Here is a 12,385-nt window from a genome sequence, read left to right on the forward strand (position 1 = left end):
AGGACAGGAGGGGGAGTGGTTCTGATCTTAGCAGAATGGATACCTGTGTCCATCATCCCTACTCAGGCATAATCCTCCTTCAAGTACTTAGTCTGCAGGCTCTCACTCTCTCCTGAATCTTCTGTCTTCTGGCCACCTTCTATCGGCCACCAGGTCAGTCTCTTTTTCTTGGAATGAGCTGACCTGGCCTCCTCTCTACTTTCCTCATCCTCTCAACTCCTCCTGTTGGGTGATCTCCACATCCATCTGGACTTTACTGACTCCTCAGGACCTTTCTGCAACCTATGCGATTCTCGCTCCCTCTCTATTTTACCCTCTGGCTTCACGCACACATAGGGCCACACTTTGGATGCTTTCATCTCTACCGACATCTCCCTCTCTCTGTCCCTCTCACTACCTCTCTCTCATGGACCGACCACTTTCCTCTCTCTTCACACCTGAAGCTCTTCTCATACTTGGGCACACCCAGCATGGCCACTCGGTTTCAAAGTCACCAGATCCATGAAAAGAGTGACAGCGGCTGTCTTTGCCTCCACCTACTCTTTGCCTCCTACTCCTTCAGCTGACTCCCACCCTTACACAGCCCTGGTTCCTGGTTTCTTCAATCTCTCTATCTCTAACACTCTTTATACTCTTCCCCTGCCATGAGGGTCTGACTAAAGCCTTCCAAAAAGTGCAACTCTTGGTACAACTCTAATCTGGCTGCCCTCAAACACAAGGTAGAGTGCTTAGCGGAAATGGAATTCATTGGACGGACCCTCTGACAAACTGGCCTGCCGCTTCCTCCAAAGGCAATATCCACTCCAAGAAAAGTCTTTATTCAAGCCCCCATTTCCGCGGCATCAAACAATAGGGCCACACTTTTCAAAGTCTGTAAAGAACTGGCCAACCCTGCAGAAGCCTCCTCTTCTGTCACACCCACCCAGCACCTTTGCTCATCTCTGGCTGCCCACTTCACTGCAAAAACCCAAGATATCCTTTCCTCACTCTCTGTTCCACACCACATCATACACCAACAACTGTGGGGCCTCCCCTGGCCCATCCACCACTAAACCTCTCTTCTTTCACACTTGTCACACTTGATGATGTCACCAGACAAGTCTGATCTATGAAGGCTTCATCCAAACAGGTGGACCCCTGCTCCTCCAAACTATTAAGGACAATATTGACTCTCTCGCTCCTGCCTTGGCTGATCTCTGCAATCTCTCTTTTGCCACTGGTGTTTTCCCAACTTCACTTAAGCACTTCCTTGTGCACCCTCTGCTTAAGAAACCCTCTGCCGACCTCTCCATTTCAGAAAACTACTGCCCTATCTCTATCACTCCTTTCTTGGAGAAGTTGGCCATCTCTCATCTTACCCTCCACGCTGAATCTGCTGGTTGCTTCCATGGCCATCAGTCTGGCTTTAGAGCATCCAGAGGTACGGAAACTGCTCTTCTGAAAACCTGTGAAGACACACTCTCAAATCTTGACACTAGCAATCCCTCTGTCCTCATTCTTCTCAACCTCTCCTCTGCCTTTGACACAGTAAACCATAACATCCTGATTGCATGTCTCCATGACACCCTGGGAATCACAGATCAGGCACTGGCATGGTTAACCTCCTTCCTTTCCAACCACCCATCCCAGGTGGAACTTGGGTCCTTTCTCTCTACTATCACTTTTTCAACCTGTGGTGTTCCACACGGTTCTAACCTGTCCCCCTGGTTCTGCAATGTCTAAATAGCTGCCCTGGCACATGTGATTGCCACCTTCTTCTCTAACTTCCTGTGTTATGCGGATGACATGCAACTATCCTTCAGGCTTCTCTCAGCCACCTCCTCTTCGTCGCTCATATCTGTCTGTCTGCAATTCAGTCATGGTGTGCTGCAAACAACCTCTGCTTCAACACCAGTAAGACTGAGATCCTTTGCATTGGGACTCCTTCTCCCACTTTCCCACTCTCACTTGGCCGATCTCCCTTGGGCCTTTTCCCTGCATCCACCTGTGAGGCAAAAAATCTTGGGCTCACCTTCGACTAGACTCTCTCCTTCGCCACTCACATTTCAGAAATTTCTAAAATGTTCAAATTTTTCACCTTCCCACAGCAGCTCACTGTCTCCAGATCCTTGGTTCTTTCAAGGCTGGACTACTGCAACAGCCTCTTTCTCAACTTCCCTGCTTCTGCTCTGCGCTCTCTGCAACTCATCCAAAACCAAACCGCAAAACTTATCCTTGCCCAGAACCGCATCTCTCTGGCACTGAAATCCCTCCAGTGGCTCCCCGTGGCTGCAAGGATCACGTTCAAGACCCTCTGAATTGTCCACAAGGCTTTCTGGGGCTAGGGGCCTACCTATCTGCAACAATGCCTAACTCCATTTCCTCATAGACTGGTTTGATCACCCATTGCTTACTTCTTTTTGAAAAGGCCTTAGTGTAGCGAGGCATCCTTACATTACCCTTAGTCCTAGATTGTTCACGGCCGAGATTCTCGTTATTGGCCAAGACCGCTAGTAGAGTCCTATGTCTCATGCCCTGTATGCTGAAATGCAAGCGCTTTGGCCTGTACTTTAGGCACATATTGTGGAACACCTCCAAACCTCCTGTGTGACAGAATTCTGTCAGTCCCCTCAAATCTCTTGATAGAGTTTTATCGAAAACAATCTTCTCAATGGCTTTGTGTGTTGGTGAAGATGGATTCAACCACTTCTTCTTCCGTGCCTCCACTGGGGACAAAGGGCCATGTTCACACCAAAGATGGTTGCTGATAGACTGGGACAACTCTGAAATACTTTCCAAACCTTTTTTTTTCCCTGCAGCCGAGATTTTCTTATTGATTGATTTAGCAAGATGTCATACGTCAAATTGATGTTTAATATGTGGGAACTGTTCTCTCATTGTCTTGGCAATTGAAACGTGTCTATCTGTGGCTATGAGGTCTATGTGCATTCCCCTCGATTGCAGATATTCCATTGATTTTATAAATCCTAGTTTCTCCATGGCCACTGAGGATGTACATTGTGTTACCTGCACGACCACCAAACTCACAATTTTCTTACTATCCATGTCCTGAAAGTGGTAGGTGCAGTACTTGGCAGAAAATCCAGGGCTGTCGCACTGTCCATCGCCGGCTAGCCTGAATCGTTTGCCTTCGAATGTACTTGCTAGAGACAATTGTTCAATTTTCCAAGCATCACTAACGGCCGGAAACAGATAATCATGTTGGTATTTGTAGTACTGCGTTTTTGAAATGAAATGGAGTCCCACAAACTGAAAGAAAGACTTTAACTTTCTAAAACTGGAGCCACTAAAAAGTGATGCAGCTGCACACAGTAGATTGCCTGCTGGCAGTTTCCCCAGCATCGGTTGTGCAGACCATGAGAACGTATGATGTAATCTACATGTGGCATGTATTGTGACGTTACTGCCTTGTTTTTGACGAGTCACATGAATCAATGGCTTCCCACATACTTTCCCTCTGACGGAATGCCCATATTTCAGCATACTTATAATATCCATCAAACAACTGTCGAATACTATGTATTTGTCCTCTTTCATTAGACTGTCATCCTGCGTCAAAGTTGTTTCGGCCTGTGACGTTGAGGACATATCACCACATTTGAAAGAAATATCGCTGCTATCAAGTTCTGATGCATCGGTGAATGCTGCTGCTGGTTCATTCTCTGTCATTTCAACACCTGTTACTTCAACATTGATGGGAGAACACAACAATGTCGACAGCTTTTTTGGTGGCAATTTTTTGGCGGGTGTAGATTGTGTGAATTGATCTGCGACTACTTCAGAGCTATCTTCAATACATCCAGTATCATGTTGTTGCGGTGGTGCGGTCGTATTGTAGCAATGGTCCAATACAACTTTGCCGGATTCTCCGGACACATTCATTTCATTTTCTGTACATTGGACATGAGCATCCCGAGTCTCAACACGTTGTGTCTGAATTAATAGTTCCTCCATAGCCTCCATAGTGTAAATGGTCTGGCAAGCAACATCTCTCATTCGCTTCACTGTCTGTGTATGTATAGTTTGTAGACCCATGGGTAACTAGAGGACAGATTGGAAAAGGGATGTTCAGTTTAAACACAAGATAAAGTATAGTACAATTGACTTGAGAAAAACATAAAATATTCCCCAGCACAAAAAAAAAATTCTACAGTTATGAACTGTTTGTAACTAACCTTATTTTTGTTTCTTTTCTTTGCAACTTTTTTGATTCGACTTTCAACATCTGCACGGTGTTGCTCCGATACTTATCCGCATGTCTCCCCTTCCTCTTGCGCTGCAACGACTATATTTTCTGTATCCGCATAGACAGCACGGAATGAGGCTCCATCAACTCCCTGAAACATAGTATTTTCATTACTGTGTATCAAAATATTGTTAGCATAAAACACACTTGGAACAATCAAACGACAAGTATTCGAACTCTGATGACCTAGTTCGATGGAGCTGTCAGTATCCATACCTCTTGCTCTGCATGGACTGCCACGAATGATTGTATTAAAGAGGAGGCATCAGCAACTCCCTGAAACACAGTACTTGCGTTAGTATGGTTTTCAATATTGTAAACATAACAAACACTTGGGGTCGACGGCACAGGTACATCTAAAGAGATAACCACAAATGTTGCATTGTCTAAAAGAATCAAGGAATATTTAAATATGATCAGATTTAATCGACTTACTTCTCCGATTTCTTTACATCTGAATCATCTAAATGGGATCTTGTGATTGTAGTGGAAACTCCATTGTCTCCCTGAAACACAGTACTTGCGTTAATAGGGAAGAAAGTATAGCAAATGGAATCACGTTATATGATCACACTCGATGGAGCTGTCAGTATCCATACCTCGTGCTGCTGAAGAATATCTAGGGCTGTTGTCAATGTGGTGCGCACTTCCGAAAACTGTTGCGCCGATTCGTATCCGCATGGTCCCGCTTCCACCAGAATTACTTGCATGTCAGGCTCTGCATCAAGTGCGTGGGTTGACGATTCAACAACTGCCTGAAACATAGTATTTGCATTAGTAAGGATTACAATATTGAAAACACAACACACGCTTGGGGTCGACCACACAGGTACATATCAACAGCTAACCATGAATGAAACATGGTGTAGAACAATCAAACGACAAGTGTTCCAGTCCTGATGATCACGGTCGATAGAGCTGTCAGTATCCATACCTCATGCTGCTGAAGAACATCTAGGGCTGTTGTCAATGTGGTGGACGCTTCAGCATCTCCCTGAAAGACAGTACTTGCATTAGAATGGATAACACTAATTATAACTGAAAACAAACACCAGGGGATGACAACTAAGGTGTACATCAATTGGAAAGCACTAACCAAACAATTGGTAAAATAATCACAGGATACATAAAAGCTATTACTTGACATGCATAAAACAAGTCTGTAGCGGAATAGCCAAAAATGATTACCTGATACGCGCTAGAAATGGTTGATAACTACGAGCACGTGACGGAAGTAGAATGTTCTTGCTTCAGATTCAAGGGATAGTCAAGAAGTTGTAAAGGTAAATTATTGTTTGATAATGAAATGCCAATATTTAAAATTGCCATGTAAGGAGACACAATACTTGAGTAATGCGCAATATAGCACAGTTGCCTGTGCCCATATATAGATTTCGTTTGTGGGTTATGAAATCTAAAAATAAAATATTGATAAATGTCATTATTCAAAAAGCTATACACTCATATCAATGTCGAAAGTATTACAAATTGGAAACAACACCTAAAATATCAATTAATCCATTCGGCTACCTACACACTACCGCAAGGCCTAAAGCTAAAAACGGACACTTGACTCACCAGTGGCGAATTGTGGACGAATGGAGTGGGGATAGCGTTTGCGAGCAATTTTCGTGTCGATCGCTGTTTATTCTTCTTTGTTACCCAAGATGTGGTGTACATGTTCGAGGGAAAGTGTCGGATGCAGATGCGGTATTGATCACCCGTCTTGTCCTCAAAGACTTGTTGGACTCTACTTTCCAGCTCATCCAGTGGATTGTAAGAAGATTCAATTCAACACTACAGCTAAGTCAATGCCTAGTCTGGGATACTGAATGGAAACCCTTATTGATATATCTTTATGTCCAGTTCATGAGTTCTGGATGACTACCCCTATATAACACCCCTCTCTTAGAATCCCCCTGACCCCACTGAGCCAAAAAGTAGTTCTGTTTTGCAAGTTTAAAAGGTTTATTTGAGAAATAAGACAAAATATAGATACCACGCTTTTATAATAAATTAATAATCGATATCGCCCTTATAAATATAATGTTAATCAACAATGGGTAATCTGACACTAGCACACTTCTTTATAATCAATGAGGAGTTAGTATAGGATGGATCAAGTAGCAAAAATACTTTTATGATTTCAAGGGAAAAGCAATGAGGAATAAAATGCAGTACAGAAATACTTGAGATGATTTTAGCAAAAGATAATATAATCACTTTTTCTCTGGCAATTCACCCCCCTCCCCTATGCAATGTAAGACATGGAAGTAGATGGAAAGAGGAGCACACAGTTCTCAGGAATGCAATCAAATACAATATGAAATTCAGTTCCCCCCCAGCAAGATTAGAGAAAACCGGTATGAGTTTTACAACATAGGCCCAAGTGCTTTGAATGTGGTGGCAATGAAGTGAGAAATATGCTGAAAATGCTTTTAATTCCCTTTAGGAGGTTCAGGGTGAGTGAGAGATACTTGGGATGAGTTCAGGCTCACTTTAGCAATGATTCAGAGATGGTGATTAAGAGGCAAACACATTTTTAGCAAGGAGAGAAATTACTGCTGATGGTTACGTGGCTGGATTTTTAACCAAATCGCAAATCGCGGTAAAATTCGCGAGTGCGTGAATCGTGATTACGGCAAAAGTGTAAGGAGTGGCAAGTCGGTTCTAGGTTCGTAAGCTTTCAGAGGAAAGTTAAATTTCGTTCCTATCCCAAACGGTTCCAGAGATACGGACGATTAAATAAAGGTAGTTTTTCGGATTTAAAGTAAACTCAAAATGACAGGTGACAGCTTGCAGCTTCAGAATTGACAGGTGACAGTTGTGCAGCTTTACAAATGACAGATGACATGATTTCTAGGAGGCTGTTCTACTTAGGTTAAAATAGTTTGGATTAGATTATTTTAACTAAGAGATTGGTTCTGCACAGTTCTGCTAGGTACTCACAATATAAATTTGAAATAGGCCTCGCCACGGATCTGGTCAGGTTTTGGACTGGACTCCAGTTCTGGTCTCGGCACTTCACAGTGATCTGGGTCAGCTCTCTGGTTCTGCTCACAGCGGTCTGGGTCACTCTGGATCTCTGGTCTGGTCTGTCCGGATACAGCGGTCTCTGCACGGCTCCTGGATCTCTGCACTGGTCCTGGCAAAAGTTCTTGGCAAGGGATTCAAGCAGCTCGCCCGGCTGTGAGTAGCTTGCAATGATTTGAGGCCTGCTGCAGAGAACTCAGCTTGTGGTTTTAGGCCTCTGATTTAGGTTCTAAAGTATAAGTTCTAGGTTCTGGAGTATGTAGCTGGAGTCAGTCTGGAACTGGTATCTTCTGGATGTAGCGTGGTCCGGCAAAACGCTCCGCAGCAACTGGATTTGAATGTCTCTACCTGTCCCAGCAGTCTCTTTTTATGTGTTTTGAAAATGGGTGTGTGCCTGGGCCTAGCGAAGCGTGCCCCTCTCTACTTGTCATTGGCCCAATTCTCCCCTCTCCAATGATTGGGGGAAGGAAATGTGAGTCAGAGTGATGCTGTAGGTTTTATGGGTCAGAGGATCCTCCCCTGGTCAGTTTGCCCACAAATCGTTTCTAGGAGCTTGGGTAAAGAAATGGGTAAAGAAATGGCCACTTTTTGCGCTTTTTAGTAGCTTTCCCCATATCGGATTTTTCTCCAAATTTATACAATTGTGTGCAAGGCATGTGGGCATTTAGCTAAGGATGTGTCAGATTTTTAACATGCATACATTTAGAGTAACAGCTTCTTTTCCGCTCATAAACCCCCAGATCATACCACCGGGTCCTAAAATCTCTTAAAATGTGGGCAGAAAAATCACAAGAATTATGGTATCATTTAGATAATTTTGACAAGTCCGCACCATGAGTTATACATCTTTCTTAAAATCATATTCTGGCCAACAGGGGTGTGTCTTCCCAGGTCACATGGTGGAGAAACCAGTCTATCCACTTTCTTTAAGCTCAGCCTGTCCTCAGAGGGGGCTGCCCCTCCCCGTTTCTGCCAAGAGGAAGCCACTTTACGACCTCCCCTATAAACCATCTGCCTGAGTCAAGGAAGGGCTTTGTTCAAAAGGAAGCCATTTACGACCCCCCCCAATAAACCATCTGCCTGGGCCCTTTGTTTAGTTTCCTACAGTCCCCAGGTAATTCAATCAGAGAGTGTGTGACCTCCTTTTGGCAGGGGCAACAGAATGCAGCCAGGCCTGTGGAACTTACGCAAGGTTACTGGACACTATCCATGTGGATCCTGTTCGGTCTGCAAATTCACTAAGAGATCCAAACTTTCAATATTGGCGATAGAAAATGGGTCTTAAACAATCAATCTAATTGCAAGACCAGCCAAGTGATATACTGTATTGAATGCCCCTGTTGGCTCAGATATGTGGAACAAACTATGCGGAATGTAGGGACTCGTATCTCAGAACACCGCTCGAGGATCCGGTGTAAGAATATTACATCTCCGTTGGTCACACATTATTTGACCAACTCCCACAGCCCTGATGACATCTTGTGGTGGGTCCTTGATCGGATCTACACAGGTCAAAATGTACAGCACAGACTTCTCGAATTGGAAAAGAGATGGGTGCCCAGATTGGACTCCCTGGACAATGGTCTCAATGAGTTACCTCCTGCTTGAATCCTTCACCGCTAACAGAGTTTCTTGTTTAACAATATTTTTTGAGCGGAGTATTTTACTTAACATGATATGCACATTCTTACCCGGGACGGCTTCCACACAACTATTCAGTCCCAGTGTGCATACACTGTCCTCATGCACACCCAACATTTTTCTTCCTTACCTGGCAGTTTTTCATGCCCAGTTAGTTTCCCCATGGCACAACAGTCTAATTACCTTGGGAGCCGGTCAGGAGGGCCCCAACCATAGCACTAGGGGGTGTCCGCTCCGGGGGTGTCCGCTCTAGTACTGGTCCCTGGAGACCAGCATGCCCTTGGGCCACTCATTAGTCAGAGGCGGCACGAAGAAACATGATCCCCTCGATGTTTCGAGGCGGATACCGGCTTTAACATCCATCACTTGTTTGGTCGACGCCGCGGTGTATTTATTACAACCCGACTAAAACTCTCCCTCCCATCTGATAGGCTAGGCGGGACACACTCCCCCTGCCACTTGGCGGGCATACAGGATCCTGATTGGATACCCCGCCCGCTACCAGACACCGGCCCCACACGCCCGCCTCCACACGTCACGGCGTCCACCTAAATAGAAAGGCTGCCTTTCCACATTCTAGGAGCCAGTCGCAGCAGATTTTGCAGCGCGATACAGACGCCAGCTGGAGGCGGTTCTTTCCCCTCCACTCCCTTCCTGCCTAAGCTTTTTCGCTACGGAACTCAGCTACACCTTATCACAGGTACTGAATTACCTGTACTAAAAAACAACAATATCAAAAATAATTTCCTCTTTTTTACACACAAATAATTTCGTTTTGGCTTCATAACTTGAAAGCAAACTGCCCTTCAATTTGGGTTTTGTTTCCCTCTCTGTCTGTCTAGGTTGGCTTTTTTCAACAGACCTCATATACATCTGGTGATATAATCTCCCTTGGGAGGCAACTGCCGACTCGATTGTCACCATACAGGATTCAGCCAGTGTCCAACAAGCAACAATGGGCTCACCTCTTTCGTTGAGCGTAGCATAGGATCACGCTCAAGGTAACAATATTCTCATGCTTAGATTATTCACTTATGCCCCATTGGGGTTTTAATTTCAATTTTATTGCACTCTCTTTTTGCTTCAATTCCCCCCCCCCCCCCCCCCGGGGTAGGCGGGTCACGAGTGGTGTGTCCTAAGTCCCCAGCGTTGTTGTTCACAGAAAGGGGTTTTCTGGCCAGGTCCTTTTATTTTCCTATGGGGGGGTCACACTAGCATGTTACCAGGTGATCCCAACAGTTTAGAAAATTTAGACTTTGGCATGAAGTGAGTTGCAAACATGACCAAGATCATGCATTTTGCAAGTTTTTGACTTTAGCGATTCATCTACACAATTTTGTTCCACATAGATCATTCTCTGCATCATCTTTTGGACATGTTTTCTCTCTTTCATTCAGTTCTTTTCTTACTAAAACATTCCTTTCTCTCTATTTCTCTCTCTTGTTTCCCACAGGGTCTTGCTATTTCTGCCCTGATGAAGGCGGAGCTGGTACCGCCAAAACGCAATATTGCCTAGAGGGGATTGAAGGTCCCTCAGAATAACATCTGACCCATATTGGACCTCTTGTTTACAACAATTTATGTTTTGTTGGTTTTTCAGTTAGCCAGGATCTACAGTAACACTTGTTCAGTATCCCAGTTGGTTTTCGTAGATCACTGTCTATTGAATCAGCCTTATTCGTTGTTTGGGAATATCAGCATTTTTCTTACTTCCCTTTCTTCCCCCTCATGCGTTGGCAGACCCCACCCCATTGGTGTATGAACAAATATTCCCACTGGGGTGTTACTGATACTTACTATGATCATATAATATTGAAAAAAGTATTTACCTGTTTCCAGTGTTGATGTTTCTACATTGGGAGAAATATTTCCTTATTTTGGTTTATGTCTCATTGATTTTTCCATTTTTCCTTCTTTCTTTTTTAACTAACATTCATGATTTCTGTTTAGCAATTTTACATTCTGATTCATACTAAGAAGGATTGTTTTTCATATGTATGTAACCTTGTAAATGTTTTATTGATTGTATTTGTACGGATGTTTGCACATAAAGTTTTGTCTTTAACTTACAATAATTTGCATGACTATCCTTGATGTGTTGTACTATGATGGATACTAATTATATGTAGATGCTATTACCCCAAAGGGGTACTTAGGCTTGGACCAGGGGCAGGACCTTAATTCATTCACACCTTCCTATAGGCCAACCTACATACGTACTAGTACCTTGTGTTAATATTAGTTTCTCTTGCCCTCCTACTGGTACGTTAGCCCACGGGCACAACCACAGCCACAACAGTGTGGCCTTTTTCGTTGTTGAATGTGTTATTGGACAACCCTGGTTGTTATTGTGGTGGGGCACCCCATGTAATGGGGTTTTGATTGATTTTATAATTATAGCCACACTCAGGCTCTATTGCAAAGCTTTTTCATTTACTGTCCTTTGCTCCAGCCTGCCTTAGGCGTTTCTCTTCATTCCCTTATCATTGTACATTTCGCAGGGGTACTGGCACCCACGCGGCACCTGCACCTCGTGGGTTGGTTGGTACAGAGATGGCTGAGAATGCCACACTAAGCTATTCAGAGGAGGAAACTATTGAACTTATCCGGGGCCCCTCGTTTTTTGACCCACCAGATCCAAATCAGCCGGCTACTTCATCCAGCACAGCTGAGGACCTACTAAAATTAAGGAAAAAGGCTTTTCGCACTGAACTCCATGGGCATTTCCTTCGAGAATATTTGAAAAAGAATATCATACCCAGTGGACTAATAGTGCGCAACGAACCCAGATTATTCTTAGAAGATAAAGAATACACCACTAACTTCAGTTTTATTGCTACGAAGTGCAGTAGAGACCTGATGGTCCTTACGATTACTACAGCACAACGTATCAATACTGAATTACTAAAAATCATACAGACTGAAGAATCTAAATTTAAAAATAATACCTTACTCACGGATATAGAGGCACAACTTTCAAACATTAATAAACAGTTTGAACAATTCAAGTCCAATACCCTACCCAAGAAAACTAACAAATTAAATAAAGATATCAAAGATTTTAGGACTGAAACCATTTACCCTTATACAACGGACGGTTATCGGGATTCCCTGAAAAAACAAGGAGCGGGATCCCAATCCTCACCACGAGGTAGACGAGGCAGAGTTACCTTTCCAGGATCAAGTAGCTCGAGCTCCTCGGGGGGAAGCTCCCACCAGAACTTCCCACCGTATCAGCCCTATCAATTCGTACAACCACAGCTTCAGGGTCCATACCCCCCACCTTTCCCTTTTTTAGGCAGAGGAGGACAGGGAGGGGGATGGGGTCCCCCTTTCTGGAACACACCGAGCCAAGGACAACAGAGACGCTTCAGGAGACGGAGACGTTAGACAATTTTTTCGACAACAATCAGTTACCAATTTTCAATTTGGGCAACTTTGATCTCACTCCCGAACAAATTTCGC

Source organism: Ambystoma mexicanum, chromosome 3p, assembly GCF_040938575.1.
Source record: "Ambystoma mexicanum isolate Mex_15411 chromosome 3p, UKY_AmexF1_1, whole genome shotgun sequence".
In the NCBI taxonomy this organism is placed as follows: Eukaryota; Metazoa; Chordata; class Amphibia; order Caudata; family Ambystomatidae; genus Ambystoma; species Ambystoma mexicanum.